Source organism: Danio rerio, chromosome 17, assembly GCF_049306965.1.
Source record: "Danio rerio strain Tuebingen ecotype United States chromosome 17, GRCz12tu, whole genome shotgun sequence".
NCBI lineage: Eukaryota > Metazoa > Chordata > Actinopteri > Cypriniformes > Danionidae > Danio > Danio rerio.
In genome coordinates this window covers 32,611,885-32,631,614 of record NC_133192.1, presented here as the reverse complement: position 1 = coordinate 32,631,614, position 19,730 = coordinate 32,611,885, and the positions used below count along the sequence as shown (strand labels likewise).

Here is a 19,730-nt window from a genome sequence, read left to right as displayed (position 1 = left end):
CTACAGGGATTGGGGTAACGCTTTCTTTTACAACCCGCAAAGTACCGCGTAAGTACAGTGAAATTACAGTGTACTTTTCTGTACGTACTGTGTAAGTATAATGAACGTATGTGTAGGTATAAGGGAACAAACCGTAATGCTTGGGTAAAAAGGGGGTAACAACCAGATGTTCATCACGAAAATTACCTCGTAAGTACAGTGAAATAACCGTGTACTTTTCTGTACCTATAGTGTAAGTATAAATAACGTTTACGTAAGTATAAGGGAACAAACTGTAATGCTCGGGTAATAAGGGGATAACAACCAGATATTTAGCATAAAAGGTACCGCGTAAGTACAGTGAAATAAGGTTGTACTTTTCTTTAAATTGCAAAAGAACAAACCATAATGTTTGCGTAAAAGGGGAGTAACAATAAGATATCCATCACGCAAAGAAGTATATTAAGTTTACGATGTACATTTCTTCAAGTATTGTATACATATAAATAATTATGCAAGGATGGTGACAACCTATTGCTATCTGCAAATGTACTGTATATGCACCTGCGTGAGTACATTAGTACTCTTATTCAGTGCTTGGGTTTTATATGGGGTGTTTAATGAATAAAAGGTTTACAACCTGTGAAATTATGAACCCTTATTGTATACTGTACGTATTTTAAATCTGCAATTCAATATAAAATATATTTCCATACACTACTTACCTTGTTTACTCGTCGATCTCACCAAAGCCATCAATGTCTCCATAACTCACTATCAACAAATAACTTTGCATGACATAGGCCTACCGTCAGGGTTCAATGCAGATTAAAACAGGCTCGCATCTTTACTGCTGTTGCACAGGGGGGCTAACTGTTGCATTTCAGTAAATGTATAGCTGATGCTTTATAGAAAAATCTAGTAATTTGGTCTTCAATCAATAAAAACCGCTGCTGTAGTTTACTCTGTTCTTAGTGTTCAAGTATACACTAGTATGTTAAAGTTCAGCTTCTTCCCTCTTTGTTCCCTGTAGTTAAAGGGTAAATACAGTATTTGTTCCCTCCTTGTTCCCTGTACTTACAGGGTAAATACCACATTTGAGGGTTGTAAATTAAAGTGAAGCTTTGTTCCTCTCTTGTTACCTCCTTGTTCCCTGTACTTACAGGGTAAATACCACATTTGAGGGTTGTAAATTAAAGTGAAGCTTTGTTCCTCTCTTGTTACCTCCTTGTTCCCTGTACTTACAGGGTAAATACCACATTTGAGGGTTGTAAATTAAAGTGAAGCTTTGTTCCTCTCTTGTTACCTGTAGTTAAAGGGTAAATACAACATTTGTTCCCCCCTTGTTCCCTTTAGTTTACAATGTAAAATCTTAAAGGCAGTGAAATAAATATACAAACACACAATATATTTCTTCTTTACTTTGTAACCTTTATTTTAATAAATAAGCATTTTAAAAGACTTCATATTAATCAAACATTGTCTTGTCTATCATTGCCTATACTCATTCATTTTCTCTTCGGCTTTGTCCTTTTGTTAATCTGGGGTCGCCACAGTGGAATAAACCACCATCTTATCCAGCATATGTTTTACGCAGTGGATGCCCTTCCAGCTGCAACCCATCTCTGGGAAACCTCCATACACACCCACTCACACGCATTCACTACGGACAATTTAGTCTACCCAATTCACCTGTACCGCATGTCTTTGGACTGTGAGGGAAACCGGAGCACCCGGAGGAAACCCACGCGAACGCAGGGAGAACTCCATGCAGAAACCTTCTTGATGTGAGGAAACAGCACTACCTACTGTGCCACCGTGTTGCCACCCAGCTGCAACCCATCACTGGGAAACATCCATACATACTCATTCACACACATACACTACGGATAATTTTACCTTACCCAATGTCACCACATATTTTTGGACTTGTGGGAGCACCCGGAGGAAACCCACGCTAACATGGGGAGAACATGCAAACTCCACACAGAAATGCCAACTGACCCAGCCGAGGCTCGAACCAGCGACCTTCTTGCTGTGAGGCGATTGTGCTACCCACTGCGCCTGCCTATACTCAAACAGCAAAATAACACATTATTTCCTTCCCCCTTTTTTTCTGGCATCTCTTGCTTGGCTTCCTCTTCTGCTCTTCTCAGCTTCCACTGAGGACTCTGATGGTGAGTGGCTGATGAAATCCCATGGGTCTTGCTGCTCTGCATTTATATAAAATATATGAACAGACAGAAAGGCTTTTAGTAAGCTATAGACATGTTTATTTTGCTGTTTTATGTGTGTGTAGTGGTTGTCCAACAATTTCACACACTAAACATTTACAGATACCATACAGACACTATACATTACTATCAAACAAAAGTACTATCATCAGATCATATGGGAGATTGTGATCATTTATAGTGATAATAATTAAAGCGCAGAGGGGAAAAGGCTTAAATAGTAGGCTACTGTGCTAAAGTCCTAGGCAAACGTTACTAGTAATTGGGTGGGGGGGGGGGGGGGCGGGGTTATTGATATATCAAACTGGCATGCTACAGAAAATATCAATTTACATTTCCAAACATTAATTTTGTCATTAACTTTGCTGTAATTAACGTATACAGGGAGAAAATCGTCTGCACAGTCAGTATGACAACAGCCACAGAGATCTGACCTGCTCATCATCCAGTCTTTCTGGAATGACATGAAGAAACTAAATCCATAGGAACTTTGGCAACATTTCTAAGATGTGCAAAGTAAACGACAGTAAACATTGGTAAATATTCGCTGCTGGCCGTTTAGATTCGGCCATGAACTAACGTTAATGTTACGCTAAAAACAAATGAAACAAAATAAATATAATCTGGTTAATGCACAATTTCTAATCGTAACAATAGCCTTATGTACTGACAACGATTTACTCACATGTGTTACATGGTGACAAGACGGAGCAATTCCAAACGTCCCAAAAGTCTGAGCAAAACCTCGTGGCGTGCTGCTGCAGTTTGATTCGGATCTTTAGAGGCTTCTTGATTCACAACTCGTTTGAATCAACGAATCAGTAGGCGCGTACCTGAAGTGATACAATATCGCGAGATGGATTCAAATGCACACGGAGCTGTCTGTTGTTCTCGCGATGTTTTGATGTCACACCGATCGGTTTGTTGAAGACGAATCGATTCAACTCTCCGTCCTCCATTCCCAGAATTTCCTGTTCACGGCAGTACAAGGACGGCAGCGCGAGGTAAATAAAACAAGTATTTTTATGACGTTATGTACATAGAAGTGTTTGTTTAGGTTTTTGTTTATATCTGATGTTTGTACGTATTTTTAACAATTACACCCTTTTCACAACACTGTTATGACGCGTTTAACGATCATCAGGATCTAAAATCCTTGAGTTTTTTATATGATTTTTTTTATAAAATAACATTTATTTGTATTTACGTATGCATTATATAATATGATTACATGTGCGAGGTGTTTCAAACAGTGTCTATGGTCATGAGTAAATTAGAAGTTATTCTCTCTTCTTGCTGGCGTTATCAGTTTCACACTATATTTTTATTTTTCTAATTGTCGAGACAACACCATCGTAAAGTTTTCATTTTATTTGAGCAAAGAAGATTGTAAAAAAATGTGTTGTACTTTCCCATTCACTGTGCTGAAATGTAAAAAGGGTCCATAACAGTACATCAACCATATTATGTTATCTTTCACTTTATTTAGGACTAATGATGGGTTAAGACATGTACTTTAATCAAAAACTAACCTTAGGGGTAGTTAACCCAAACGTTACATTTACTTACCATTTAATGAGTGACACAGAATTTAAATATGTACACTGAACTGCAAATAATCTTTACTTCAAAGTCTATACTGCCTGCACATATATTTAAGCCTTTTCCCCTCTGCGCTTTAATTATTATCACTATAAATGATCACAATCTCCCATATGATCTGATGATAGTACTTTTGTTTGATAGTAATGTATAGTGTCTGTATGGTATCTGTAAATGTTTAGTGTGTGAAATTGTTGGACAACCACTACACACACATTAAACAGGAAAATAAACATGTCTATAGCTTACTAAAAGCCTTTCTGTCTGTTCATATATTTTATATAAATGCAGAGCAGCAAGACCCATGGGATTTCATCAGCCACTCACCATCAGAGTCCTCAGTGGAAGCTGAGAAGAGCAGAAGAGGAAGCCAAGCAAGAGATGCCAGAAAAAAAGGGGGAAGGAAATAATGTGTTATTTTGCTGTTTGAGTATAGGCAGGCGCAGTGGGTAGCACAATCGCCTCACAGCAAGAAGGTCGCTGGTTCGAGCCTCGGCTGGGTCAGTTGGCATTTCTGTGTGGAGTTTGCATGTTCTCCCCATGTTAGCGTGGGTTTCCTCCGGGTGCTCCCACAAGTCCAAAAATATGTGGTGACATTGGGTAAGGTAAAATTATCCGTAGTGTATGTGTGTGAATGAGTATGTATGGATGTTTCCCAGTGATGGGTTGCAGCTGGGTGGCAACACGGTGGCACAGTAGGTAGTGCTGTTTCCTCACATCAAGAAGGTTTCTGCATGGAGTTCTCCCTGCGTTCGCGTGGGTTTCCTCCGGGTGCTCCGGTTTCCCTCACAGTCCAAAGACATGCGGTACAGGTGAATTGGGTAGACTAAATTGTCCGTAGTGAATGCGTGTGAGTGGGTGTGTATGGAGGTTTCCCAGAGATGGGTTGCAGCTGGAAGGGCATCCACTGCGTAAAACATATGCTGGATAAGATGGTGGTTTATTCCACTGTGGCGACCCCAGATTAACAAAAGGACAAAGCCGAAGAGAAAATGAATGAGTATAGGCAATGATAGACAAGACAATGTTTGATTAATATGAAGTCTTTTAAAATGCTTATTTATTAAAATAAAGGTTACAAAGTAAAGAAGAAATATATTGTGTGTTTGTATATTTATTTCACTGCCTTTAAGATTTTACATTGTAAACTAAAGGGAACAAGGGGGGAACAAATGTTGTATTTACCCTTTAACTACAGGTAACAAGAGAGGAACAAAGCTTCACTTTAATTTACAACCCTCAAATGTGGTATTTACCCTGTAAGTACAGGGAACAAGGAGGTAACAAGAGAGGAACAAAGCTTCACTTTAATTTACAACCCTCAAATGTGGTATTTACCCTGTAAGTACAGGGAACAAGGAGGTAACAAGAGAGGAACAAAGCTTCACTTTAATTTACAACCCTCAAATGTGGTATTTACCCTGTAAGTACAGGGAACAAGGAGGGAACAAATACTGTATTTACCCTTTAACTACAGGGAACAAAGAGGGAAGAAGCTGAACTTTAACATACTAGTGTATACTTGAACACTAAGAACAGAGTAAACTACAGCAGCGGTTTTTATTGATTGAAGACCAAATTACTAGATTTTTCTATAAAGCATCAGCTATACATTTACTGAAATGCAACAGTTAGCCCCCTTTTCAACAGCAGTAAAGATGCGAGCCTGTTTTAATCTGCATTGAACCCTGACGGTAGGCCTATGTCATGCAAAGTTATTTGTTGATAGTGAGTTATGGAGACATTGATGGCTTTGGTGAGATCGACGAGTAAACAAGGTAAGTAGTGTATGGAAATATATTTTATATTGAATTGCAGATTTAAAATACGTACAGTATACAATAAGGGTTCATAATTTCACAGGTTGTAAACCTTTTATTCATTAAACACCCCATATAAAACCCAAGCACTGAATAAGAGTACTAATGTACTCACGCAGGTGCATATACAGTACATTTGCAGATAGCAATAGGTTGTCACCATCCTTGCATAATTATTTATATGTATACAATACTTGAAGAAATGTACATCGTAAACTTAATATACTTCTTTGCGTGATGGATATCTTATTGTTACTCCCCTTTTACGCAAACATTATGGTTTGTTCTTTTGCAATTTAAAGAAAAGTACAACCTTATTTCACTGTACTTACGCGGTACCTTTTATGCTAAATATCTGGTTGTTATCCCCTTATTACCCGAGCATTACAGTTTGTTCCCTTATACTTACGTAAACGTTATTTATACTTACACTATAGGTACAGAAAAGTACACGGTTATTTCACTGTACTTACGCGGTAATTTTCGTGATGAACATCTGGTTGTTACCCCCTTTTTACCCAAGCATTACGGTTTGTTCCCTTATACCTACACATACGTTCATTATACTTACACAGTACGTACAGAAAAGTACACTGTAATTTCACTGTACTTACGCGGTACTTTGCGGGCTGTAAAAGAAAGCGTTACCGGGATTGGTTGTAACACTAGTGATAATTTTTTAAGTGTGTCTATTAATGGCTTTGTATGTTTTATAAGTGTTAAACTGTATTCTATTTTTTTATTTTAAACTGTTAAAGTATGTGTTTATTTTGTAATGCTACTGTTTTATATTGTGAGGTTATGCAGAAATGCCCGCATGATTTACCCCATGCACTTTCAAGGGTCTGGGACAAAAATGTTATGTGACGATTTTTTTCCAGAAGAATAAAATATAATAATAATAAATATGGATAATTTTACACAGCCAGAGTGAGAGCTGCTATAACTGTTAATACATTTTCTAGAGTTCGGTTTCTAGTTTGATTGTAACGACGTTTGTAGTTCATGGCCATGGTTTAATGAAACATTGTTGATTTATTGGCTTGTTGACTGAACGGCTAATGTGCTTAGTGACACATGCATTAAACTAAGATGGTAAAAGCACGTTGATGTGCGAGTTGTAGATTTATCTATATTGTATTTTATTAGTGTGAAAACCTCTACTCAACGTTGTATTACATTAGCACAATAAACATTGTGCTGACTGCCTGTTTGCCCCACAATATGTGTTATTAGCCTGATGTTTTGTCATGTTTTACAGTGATGAATGAGATGTTTGACCGTTTTTATAGTTAGGCTTATTCTGCAGGCCTTAACTATATAGAGTCTCATATTTTTAATGTATATCAGGTATGTTTTACCTGGCGAATAAGAACTGATGGCCAATATGATTGGATTGCCCAGGCTCATTGTAGAAAAGAAAACAAACTACAGGATTATTTTAACTGAGGTTATCTCAAACTGTTGAGTAACACTTTATAAAATCTGCATACTATAAATAAATTATTAAGCATTACAACTAGTTGATGTATTATTATTTTATTTGTTTAGCATTAACTCTACATTATTAGATAAGCAGTTTTTTAAATACAGTTACAAATGCTAGCTGTGTTCTTGAGTTTATAGCATATCTATGATGAAGTGCAACTTATCTGTGGTGTAATTTGGCCTGGCATTCCTCAGGTAAAAGAAGTATATAAACTGCATGTTGGGTGCTACTCATTTATGAACCCATGTAAAATGATTTGCTGTTCTGTGGTGGTATTTTAGTCCATATTTAAATGATTTTTTTTTCATAGGCCATCATACATGTCTTGAGGAACTTGTCTTTGGATGATGCTGAGCAGGTCTTTCTTTCTGGTAAAGATTTTTACAGGTCAGAATATGGTTTATTTTTGCAGAATACTCAAAGAGCCTTTTTGTTACTGGTATATATGTTAATTCAACAGTGATTGTTCTCTATTTTAGTGAAGTAGAAGAATTTAACAGATGACAGATTGACAAGAAACTGACGAAAGAAGGGAGACCATTTAATAGGTGGGTATTGCTCTTATGTACTTAAAAATATGGAGTTGGGAGTAAGGTGTCCTGTTTGGTTCTCCCAACAGTGCATAAACTTAAGCCAGAAATATATATATATTATATATAGGTATATATATATAGCTAACACTGTAAAGCAAATGTTTGTTATTATACCTCTTAAATATTAATCTAAATTTAATTGCATAACAATCGGTTAACCTTTTGAGTTCATATACATGATTTTACATATTCTAGAATATATATATATATATATATATATATATATATATATATATATATATATATATATATATATATATATATATTCATTAATTTTCTTTTCGGCTTAGTCCCTTTATTTATCAGGGGTTGCCACAGCGGAATGAACCGCCAACTTATCCAGCATATGTTTTACACAGTGGATGCCCTTCCAGTCACAACCCAGTACTGGGAAACACCCATTTACACTCATACACCGGAACACGGGGAGAACATGCAAACTCCACACAAAAATTACCACTGGCCCAGCCGAGGCTTGAACCAGCAACCTTCTTGGTGTGAGGCGACGGTGCTAACCTATGTGCTCTATGCGGGTGAGTGGGCTTGACAAACCACCTGGAGGACACACTCTTGCTGTCTTAATGCACCAGACATTTTGTTATAAATAATCATGTGCGTTTCATGTTTAATAATAAAACTGCTATTTTATCTCATAGCACTTAATTTTTGTCTTGATATTTAAAATCTCTTGTTTAAATACACTATGAACAGCAGCTGCGCTAATTATTTTATTTGTTCCTTATTTCCACCAGGGATATTCATCCCAGGCCCTCTAGAGATGTGAAGAGATGATGCCACCATAGAGGACTTCTAGATGTATCCATACTCCTGGACCAGACCGTATCATGAGCAGATGCAATGGTGGTCATGGAGAAGTGGAGAGCATGAGACTGATTAATGAAAGACCCAAGTGACAGATGAGTGCCCGCATTGATCCTGTGGTCCAGCCTGAAAACTTGCTGGTGACCTACTCACACCTGCAGCTTCTCCACGATGGATGCCCAGTGTTCTTCAGCCTCCAGCGCCTAGACTGCAGCTCTGCACGTGAAGTGTGGCCAGAGGAGAAATGCTTGTGCCCAACTGAGCCTAGTTTCTCTCAAGGTTTATTACTTCACTTTCATCAATTGGTAAAGTTTTGTTCCTCCATTGTCGCTACTGGCTTGCTTGGTTTGGGACTTGTAGAGCTGCACATAGATGGATTTGTTCTTCAGTGTTTGGACTTTAAATTTAATAAATGTTTAGCTGCTTTGACACAATCTACATTGTAAAAGTGCTATACAAATAAAGATGAATTGAAATTGAATATTCAACACGTTTCTATTTTTCTCAGAAAACATATTTATAAAGGTGCTGTTGACTTGAAATTTTCACCAGATGTTGATAACAATTTGTAAAGTAATTAGATTTGTTTTCTATTCATATATTTTTTCTTTGGTTTTCAGGTCAATAGCACCTTTAGAAATATATTTTCTGAGAAAAATGGGGACGTGTTAAATTCTTATTTACCCCACTGTGTGTGTGTGTGTGTGTGTGTGTGTGTGTGTGTGTGTGTGTGTGTGTGTGTGTATGTATATATTTGAACTCTCTCCCTCTCTCTCATTCACAGGAGCTGAAGTCTACAGCCAGTCTAAATGCAGCAACTGATTAAACAGTGGGGTCATTTTTGTGGTTGAATTGCATTAATAAAAAAAAAATGAGTGTGTGGATATTTATATAAAAGTGCATTCTTGAATCATTCTTGTGTCGACTCTCTACAACCTTTACAACCTATATTTGTATATATCTATGCAGTCGCACTATGTCATCCAATCCGGTAGGTGGCGCTTCCGCAAAAAAACTAGGGTCATAAAAATGCAGGCCTGAAAGTGCAGCTACTCCAGTTGTGCAGGATCATAAAAAATAAAAAAAAAGTTGTGCAGGATCATACTATAGACCTTTTACGCAAAAACCGGAAGTACGTCAACAACGTGTAAACCCAGTTCCGGTAGGAGTTTTTTGGCGGAGAAAAGGCAGCTGGAGTGTTTTCGGCGAGCCTGAGTTGTCTTCCGAAGTTAATTAAATAAATAATTAAATACATGCAATTAAAATAGGGGAGAGCAGGGTAGAACCTAACACAGGGCCAGTTGTAACACACTTGTTTTAAATACTTCCACACATGCTAGTATGATAAAACTTCGTGTATTTACTAGATGTCACAGCAATAAATTGTTTCATTATTAAAAAAAAATATTTTATTTTATTAGTTGAGTTTCGTGAACAGCTTATATTATTAACATTAATTTGTTCAGGTAGAAATGCATAACGGTACACATAGTTGACTAGCGTTAACTAAATACACTATGAACAATCTTACCTGCAGGTGGGATCGTGGTAAAGTTGGTTTTATATTTGCACATTCAGACTTTCCCCTTAACAAAATAATTTCTTTAAAGTATTATTTGCAAACTCTAAATAGCGAAATCATATTAGCAGCCAATGACTATCAGTACAGCATTGTTCACAGTCAAATAACCAGTGTTAATGTTGTTTTCTAGTCATGTTTGCATGCTAATTTCGATCGAATATTCAAAGTAACATGGTAAATAATATAGAGACTTCTAAATGAACGAATGTGTGAATATAAAACCAACTTTACCTCAATGCAGGTGGGTGTGTCATGTAGTCGTGATCCATCCTTGCTGCCTTAGCCACCGTGTCGCTATCTTCACAGCATAGCTGTTTAGACTGACGTTTGTAGGTTCTGTCATATACTGACTCCCTTCTCAAAGGAGCTGTAAAGTTGTTCCAAGGGAATAGGCTCGGGACAACACCACTCTTCAGGCGGCGAACGACGCAGCCACCACTGTAATCATCCGGAGCGAAGTGCCGGCTGCAGACATAGGTGCTACCTGTACAATTTGATTTGGGGGTGAACTGTCCCTTTAAGAACAACTTCAAATCAATGTTTAATATTTTTAAGTTGAAATCAATAAGGCAGGCTTGTGTTTTACATAATATTTTGTTTTATAGAAAATAAATAAGGCTACAGTAGAACTGACAACCGGTAACATATAACTAGCCAGAGCAATGTCTGTAATTAACGTTAACGTGTTGTGTACAACATTATGACGGAGCGGCAGGCTAACGTAATACCCATGCTTTTCGTTTTATGTCAGGAATTACTGAGACTTGCATTTGGCTAAACTTAAAAACGATTCAATACATACAGAATTCACTACTCACCATATCTTTGATGAAGGAAATCGCCTGAATATGATGTTTCGGAGGAGCTTCTTCTTCTTCTTTTTCGTTTAATGGCGGGTGGCAAACCAGCTTGAGGTGCATTACCGCCACCTACTGTGTTGGAGTGTGAGACTTCAATGAGTGGAAGGCTTTTTACTTATTCTCTAAAAAAAAAATAATAATAATAAAATAAAATAAAATAAAAAATACCTATTTTAAACCCTTTCATAGTAAATTATTAATAATAAACAATATTCATAATAAAAATCTAAATAAAACTAACTAAATAACCAAAATATAATTCTTTCCGATTAAATCCTGTAAAACAAACCTGTACTCCTCAAGAATTTTAGCAGATAATCATATACCTTTGTTTCTTTCTGAGCATTTTTAAAAATGTTAGTGATTGTAATGTCTGTCATGTCCAAATCTCTTAGTTTTATTTTAAACTGGTCCCTCTCTCTTCTATATTTTGTGCACTTGATTAATACATGTTCTATGGTTTCGATCTGTCCACAATGTCTGCAGCATTCTGTTTCCCTTTTCTCTATCTTGAATAGTGAATTGTTTAAATTGGAATGACCTATACGAAGTCTGGATATGACTGTGTCTTCCTTCCTGTTCCCATATACTTTCCTTTCTTTCCCCACTTTATTTTGTATATTATACAGATGTCTTCCTTTTGATTCTGAATCCCAGTCCTCTTGCCAAAGATTATTTACTGATTTATTTATAATATATTTTATTTCTGTTTTAGATAGCGGGATCTCAATATCCACCTCATCTTTCCCCAATGCTGTTTTTGCCATCTTATCTACTATTTCATTTCCTTCTACTCCTACATGAGCAGGGATCCATAAAAATTTTACTGTTACTCCTATTTGGTTTATTTTATTTATGTTTTGAAATATTTCATTTAGTAGATCCTGTCGTGTTTCTGAGGTCCCCATATTCAAACAATGTAGTGCTGAGTATGAATCAGAGCACACCACTACTCTTGATGGCTGATTTTGTTCCACCCACTGTATTGCCATTGATATTGCCATTAATTCTGTTGAGAAAACTGATATATGATTACTTAACCTCACTGAAACATTTTGTTTATTGTTAGGAATATATAGAGCTGCTGCTGTATAACCATTGTCTGGATTTTTAGACCCATCTGTATATATTTGTGTATAATTTAAATATTTTTGTTTTAGATATCGTCTTACTATATTATCTTTAGACAGACTCCTGTTCTTATCCTTAATTATACTGTGTATCTGTAAATCAACTTGTGGCACTTGAAACATCCAGTGAGGTGTATCTGGTATAGTTAATGTAGGTCCTATTTTTATTTGATCCAATCCTAATTTCCTGGCCTCCAATTCTGCATTCCACCCGAAACTCCTGTTCTTGCTATATTCATGTTCCCAACAGTTTTTGATTATTGCTTTTACTGGGTGTGTATCTGCATGCCCTCTTATAGTGCTCCAATATGCCATTTTCAGCTTAAGTGTTCTATACTTTATTGGTTGTTCTGCCATTTCCACCTGAATCGCTGGAATGGGCGATGTTCGAAATGCTCCACTTCCTATTCTTAATGCTTGATTTTGAATAACACTAATTTTTTGTAGCTGAGATTTAGATGCTGAGCAATATACTATACTGCCATAATCTAAAATTGGCCTTATCATAGCACAGTATATTCTTTTTAATGCATTTCTGGTAGCACCCCACTCTACTCCTGCCAAACATCTTAGAATATTTAATCGTTTTTTGCATTTATCTTGTATTTTCTTTATATGGGTTGTAAATGTAAGTTTTGAGTCTATCCATACTCCTAGGAACTTGATTTCTTGAACCTGCTCTAACTCTTGCCCATATAGATTTATTATGATATTTGGGGATTTCCTTTTTTTTGAGAAACACATCACTTTGGTTTTTTCTACAGACAGTTTAAAGCTCCATTTATTTACCCAATTTTCCACTTCATTAACTGCTTTTTGCATTTTTTCTTTAACATATTCTACGTTTCTTCCCCTTTTCCACAAAGCACCGTCATCTGCATATAAAGACTTGCCTATATCTTGTCCAACCGTTTCAAATATATCATTAATCATAATGTTAAATAATACCGGGCTGCATACACTACCCTGTGGGGTCCCATTATCTATAGAATGTATGCTAGAATAACTTGTTCCTACCCTTACCTGAATAGTTCTGTTAAACAAAAAGTCCATAATCCAATTGTACATTTTTCCTTTGATTCCCATATTATCTAATTTAATTAATACTCCTTCTTTCCAAAGCATATCATATGCCTTTTCGATATCGAAGAATATCCCTATTAACACCTCCTTATTCATCATTGCTTTCCTAATTTCAGATTCTAAACATAAAACTGGATCCATTGTACTTCGTCCTTTTCTAAATCCACTCTGATAATGATTTAAAAGATTTTTACTTTCTAACACATAATTTAGCCGAGATACTATTAACTTCTCCATTATCTTACATAAATTGGATGTCAACGCAATTGGTCTATAATTTGTTGCTACTGTATTCTCTTTGCCCGGTTTTCCAATTGGAATTATCACTCCATGTTTCCAAGACATAGGAAGTTTTCCCACTTCCCATATTTTATTGAAGAGCTTTAGAAGTCTAATTAGTGATGTATCTGAAAGATGTTTTATCATTTCATAACAAATTTCATCTTTACCTGGAGATGTACATTTTAAATTCTGTATTACCTGCTTCAGTTCATGTATAGCAAAATCTGCATCCAATGTGTCCCCAGTTGGTAATTTTTGTGTTAATACATTTGGATTTTCTTTTATGATTTGTTCCCTTTTTATTCTCATACTGTCTGATAAGTTATTATTACTGTGAACCTTAACAAATACTTCTACCAACTCCTCTGCTTTTTCTTCATTGGTCATTATGTATTTACCTTCTTTTATTAAAGCTGGAATATTTTTATTTATTTGCTTTCCACCCATTTTCTTGATCATATTCCACATATCATTTATATCTATATCTGTGCCAATTTCATCACAGAATTTTCTCCAATAATTTCTTTTTGTTGTCCTTATTACCTTCCTTACTTTTGCTTGGGTTCTCCTATACTTTATAAAGTCGTCAAAAGAGTATGTCTTTTTAACTTTTTTTAAAGCTTTATTCCTGATTTTAATTACCTCATTACATTTTTCTGTCCACCATGGTACAGCCTTTTTAATTTTCCCCCCTTTATTTCTCCCTATAACCTCTTGTGCTGCACTACATAAAACTGCATTAATTTTGTTATTTGTATCTTCTATTTCCTCAAAGTTAAATTTTGTACTAAGCATTTTATTTTCACAAATCTCTTTAAATTTTTCCCAATTAGCACCTTTAAATCTCCATCTTGTCATTTTCTCCTCATGACATTCATCTACTTCTACCCCTATTGAACATTTTATAGGATAATGATCACTCCCTAAAGTACTATGATATAAGACTTCCCATTCACATTGCCTTGCTAAGTTATTGGATACTATTGTTAAATCTATGACTGAATTTCTTCCTCTTAATACATCCACTCTTGTTATTTTTCCATCATTTAAACATACTAACTCATTGGAATCTAATATTTCTTCTATTACCTGCCCATTTTGATCATTATTTACACATCCCCACAAGGTACTATGTGCATTAAAATCTCCGCACCATATTATGTTATCATGTCCCTCTATTCCTATATTTTTAGTTAGATCGATATTCAATCTCTTACAGGGGTTGTAGAAATTTATCACTCTTATGTTACGATTTTCTGCCCTTACATCTATTACTATTGATTCATATTCCTCGTTTACTTTTATCTCCCTGTATGCAACCCCTGCCTTAACTAAAGTAAGCACTCCTCCCCCATTTCCTTTTTTCCTATCTTTTCTTACTATTTCGTATCCTTGAACCACATAATTTAAATTGGGTTTTAGCCAAGATTCTTGTACACATATTACATGTGGTTTTATCTTAAAATCATCTATCCATTTTTTAAATTCTAATCCATTTGATATCAGACTTCTTGCATTCCACTGCAAGATTAAAAACACCATTATACTTCTCCACATGATGACTGAGAGATTGCTACATTCGTCTTTAGTTTCTCATTTATCTGTTCAACTGTTATTCCTACAACATTCAAGTACTTTTCCGCTGCTCTTAGAATTATTCTTGTTCTTTCTGTTCTACTTTCAGTTTGGGCCGAGCAATTTACCACTTCTACCATAAAGGTCAAAAATTCCATCTTATTTTGAATATTCATGGAATTATCTATTTCTTGAACCAAACACTCTTTTCTCATTTTTGTGTCTACAACCTTAACTTCTGTTTCTTTCTTTTCTTCCGTCTTAACCTTCTTGATGGCTTCTGCATATGTTATTCCTTCAGAGATCTTAACATTCTGAACTTTTACAGCACTTTTCCTCACCTGACAACCTCCATATCCCGCGCTATGTTCTCCCCCACAATTACAGCATTTTGGTTTCACACCTTCTTCACATTTTCCGTAGTCATGTTCCCCTCCACATTTTGCACAACGTTGTTTTCCTTTGCACACTACTGCAACATGTCCAAATTTTTGGCACTTGTAACACCTTAGCGGGGGGGGGATGAACAGTCTTACTGCATAGCTCATTAATCCAACATACACTCTTTCCGGCAGTTTCTCCTCGTCAAAGTGTATCATTATCGACAGACTGTCACTTCTCTCATTATTTCGGGTTATTTTTAGTCTCCTTGCATCTATCACTTTTGCTCCCGTAATGCTTTTCTTAATTGTTTCTACAGCTATATTTGTTGGTATTCCCGTAATGACTCCTCTCGTCCATTTCTTTTCTCCCATTATTTGACTAGTGACTTTTTGTCCTAATATAGACTTTAACCCTAAAGCAACTTTTTGTTGTTTGCTATCTTTACAGAAAATGATCATTTTCCCATCTCTCAGCATTTTTGCACTTTCTATGTTTCCAACTGTTTCTTTTAAAGATTTTGTCAGTTTCAAAGGATTCAAATTACTTGCGTCCCCTGACAAAAATTTCACCATTATTTTATACTCCTGCTTTATTTTGCTCACCTGGTGACATTCTCTCTCACTCTCTGTTCCTGAAGTCTGGCTCCAATCTTTTCTCCTTTTTCGCTTTTCTACTAAAGTCCACTTGCTACTTGTTTTTCTTTCATCTTCCCCGCCATCTAATTCATCCTCCATATCCAACTCACTTCCGGATTCTACTTCCCTTCCGCCCATCTTGGTCTCATTCACAACTCAGTGTTGCCACCCGCCGGTCTAAACGTCCATCCTCTCCGCTCTTTCGGAGGAGCTCTGCCATTGCTGCGCTGGAATTTAAACCTGATCCAACAAACGACTCTCACGCGCATGCGTACACGCGCTTTTGCTGCAAGGTTTGTTCGCCAAACACAAATACTATTTTCACTTCTGTTTGATAATTTGCCAAAGCACAGTTTTATGTTTGGTGAATGAATATTTGTCATTTTTACTTCAGAACATTAGCTAAAATTAATAATGTGGATTTTTTTTCGTTTGGGGCTTATTATGGTGAAGTCATTTGTTGAGTCAATATTTAATTGTCAGCGTCAACAATTATTTTATTTACAGTGTAATTTTGTTTTATAGAATCTAATAATGAAATAATTAATGCAAAAATATGATCAGATAAAAAAAAACGTATTTGAAATTTGGTTAAATAAAGTTTGATTGCGACAAAATTTGATTAAAATTGATTATGAAAATAAATAAATAAGTAAATAATTAAATAAAAGACAAAATTGTATGTATGTTTTCGTTTATATTATTGTTTTGGGATCTAGATCTGATTATGATAAAAAATAATAATAATTATAATTATAATTATCAGGATATCTGCTTACCCCCAACTGATTTTAATGAAATTTAACTGAAAGTGTTAATGTTTCTGTATTACACATTTTGTTTAGTTCACACTATATTTACTTATTTATAATGTAAAAATGACACAACGTGTAATAGAGAAGCAATAGAGAAGAACTCCTCTACTGCTCTGATTGACTTTCTGCTGATCAAGTGTTGTTTACATTTAATTGACTCCAATATTCTGTCACCACGGCAACCTGAGTTTACACTGAAATCAACACATCTCTCTGAATCTGATCACTTGAGCTCTTTCAACTCTTCACTTTGACAAGTTTCACCAGATTGTCTGATTTGGAAAGTTGATAATCATGGAGCAGCGGCGCCTCAGACGAACCAGGAGTCTTCCAGCACACCTGAAGGACTTCCTGCTGGAGGGTGTCCCGTCTGTTCAGGATCCTGCAGCTGTGATCAGGTTGGATCATACTTACAGCTGTATCTCTTCCCCAGGTCTGAAGGAGCATCACCTGAAGAACGCAGCTGTCCTGCCCCAAATCCGTCCAGCATCCTCAGTGCCTTCAGTGGACGTGGGACAGCAGGAGGAGCCACTCTCGATCCATGGCTACAGCGTTCAGGCCTACCAGGACATCTACCGCTCTGTGGTCGAGCCCATGATCAAGAGTCGTCCCTACAGCCTTCAGCTGGGCCTGGAGATCAAGCAGCGGCTGTGGGAGGCGCTCAGGTGTCCTGTGATGGAGGAGACGGTGCAGGCTGATGGACGAATCCTCATTACAGAACGCAGATGTGGGTCCAGACCAAACATCATGGCTCCTCGAGTCCATGTGGACATCAGTGGAGAGCCACTGCCTGAGAAGCCCAGCAGAAAGAGGGCCAGACGCTGAGTCTCCACAGTGTCCCAAACCACACTGCAGGCCTGCGTATGTATATAGTGTACATAGTTGTAGAGCAAGTTCACAGTAAGTTTCCTTTTGCATGTTTTGTTTCATCAATTGGTTGTTTTTATTGATTCTTGGTGTTGTTGACTTGAAGTTCTTGGTTTGCTCGGTGGTCTTCAGGATGTTTCAGGTGGTTTTCTGCACGGTTGTCGAGGTTTTCTGAGCGGTTGTTCTCGTGTTGCTGGTCGGTCGCTGGACTCTTCTGAGAGTTTCGATGCGTTTAGTGATTTGCGGTGTCTGTTAGGTTAGGGTAGGTTAGGTTAGGGTCCCTCACGTGGTTTGCAGCTTGACGTGCTGTGAGGGCTTGTGTGCATCAGTGATGCTGAGAGCTTCGCCACTGGTACTTCACAGATACCGGCAGGGTCACCCATAGTGGACTGGTCTCAGCGGAGATGCCCGACTAAGACAAACCAGCTGATTCTGGACAGCAGATTTACATCAGAATCACCCGAAGATGTGGAAGTCGCAGGATTCGTGGAAGCAACCATTCTAAATAAATGAATCAATTAATAAATTTGTCATTTAATACATATAAAAGAGGCTGCGATTCTTTTCTTTTTCCTCTATTCTGTTGATTTTTATCAAGTTATAATTAATAAATAAAAGTAACAATTCTGGAATTATTATTACCCTTTTAACCTGATTTTCAAAACAATCCACCACTAATTGCACTATTAAAATTATAATAAAACTATAATAAAATAAGCAATAATAATAATAATAATAATAATAATAATAAAACATACAATAAATAAAAAAATTTTTAAAATAATTTATTCAATTTTTTGATTGAATAATATTTACAATATATGACTCTACAGAGAAAGCAGAATAATATATTAAGAAAATATCAGTTTGCAACATCAAGCATCATAACAAACAGTTTTTAACATCTAAAAATCAATGGAAGTGAATGAGAGCGGAAATCTCCAGCCAAAAATACATAGAGCTGAAGTGTACTTAATATATATCCCAAATATCTGCAAAAATATAATAAAAAAAACAGCATAAAATGTGAGTATTTTTGTGAGGTTACTTTAACCATTGTTTAGTGTTGTCACCTGAATACTTTCATTCTACAAAAGATAATCTGAACTTATGAAATCACATTTTTAATGGTCAAACCCATTCATTAACATTAAACATCTAATATATTTGCATATAAACAATGAACGGTTCATTCCGCTGTGGCTCCCCCTGATAAACAGGGGACTGAGCTGAAGGAAAATTAATAAATGAATATTAAAATCGTCAAAAGCACCATCAAATCTAAACAATGGGTTCCTTTACCCAGTTGACACAGATGATTCCAGAACAGAAAAAAACTCACAAAAGTTTCAAGAAAAGTAAAAAAAAATTTCAAGAGCAACCTCAAGCACATAAAGCTGCATCTGTTTCAAATATTTACCATGTAAACCTATTCAGTCATCGTATTCCAGGTTGAGTAGATACTATAATCCAAAAGCACAGAAGATGCATTGATAAAGTCTCCTATTGTCGAGCACCATCATCTCCTCTTCCAGGACAGCAGACATTCAGCACAGTTGACAGGGCTCTTAAACTTCATCATGCTCCTGATGCTAACAAGGATTCCCATCTTCATTGCATCTCTGTGGTTTTCCAATGGCCCTGTATGTTAGAAATATAAAACGGCAATGTCAATATTAAGCCTATATCAAATACATATTCAAATGTCACCATAATACTGTGTCATTTTCAAAAACACTATTCCTGTTGGATCACAAATGTAATTTTACAATAACAGAATGTGGATGTTCACATAGTTATTAGCATAGTAACCCTATAGTAATTAATACTTTCCATACTGTGAGAATGCTATGTGGTAAATTGCACATTTATATGTAAAATGTCACTTTGGCCAGGCACCTGTTTGTTTACAGCAATGCTTCTAAATATCATTTACAGTGAGTAAATAACAGCAGAAGACAAAAAACAGGTTTTCTTT

At 36.3% G+C, this 19,730-nt stretch overlaps 2 long non-coding RNA genes across 2 annotated transcripts; one reads left to right on the top strand and one right to left on the bottom strand.

The window, feature by feature from the left end:
• Positions 1-3,170: 3,170 nt before the first annotated feature.
• LOC141378601 (uncharacterized) lies at positions 3,171-4,911 on the top strand. The gene is made up of 2 exons (XR_012393475.1): positions 3,171-3,217; positions 4,107-4,911. It is a non-coding gene; the product is annotated as an uncharacterized lncRNA (long non-coding RNA).
• A 5,577-nt stretch (positions 4,912-10,488) lies between these two features.
• LOC141378604 (uncharacterized) lies at positions 10,489-16,191 on the bottom strand. Its single transcript, XR_012393479.1, has 3 exons — positions 16,038-16,191; positions 10,940-11,053; positions 10,489-10,605 (listed from the first exon to the last, which is right to left on the bottom strand). It is a non-coding gene; the product is annotated as an uncharacterized lncRNA (long non-coding RNA).
• Between the last annotated feature and the right edge of the window lie 3,539 nt (positions 16,192-19,730).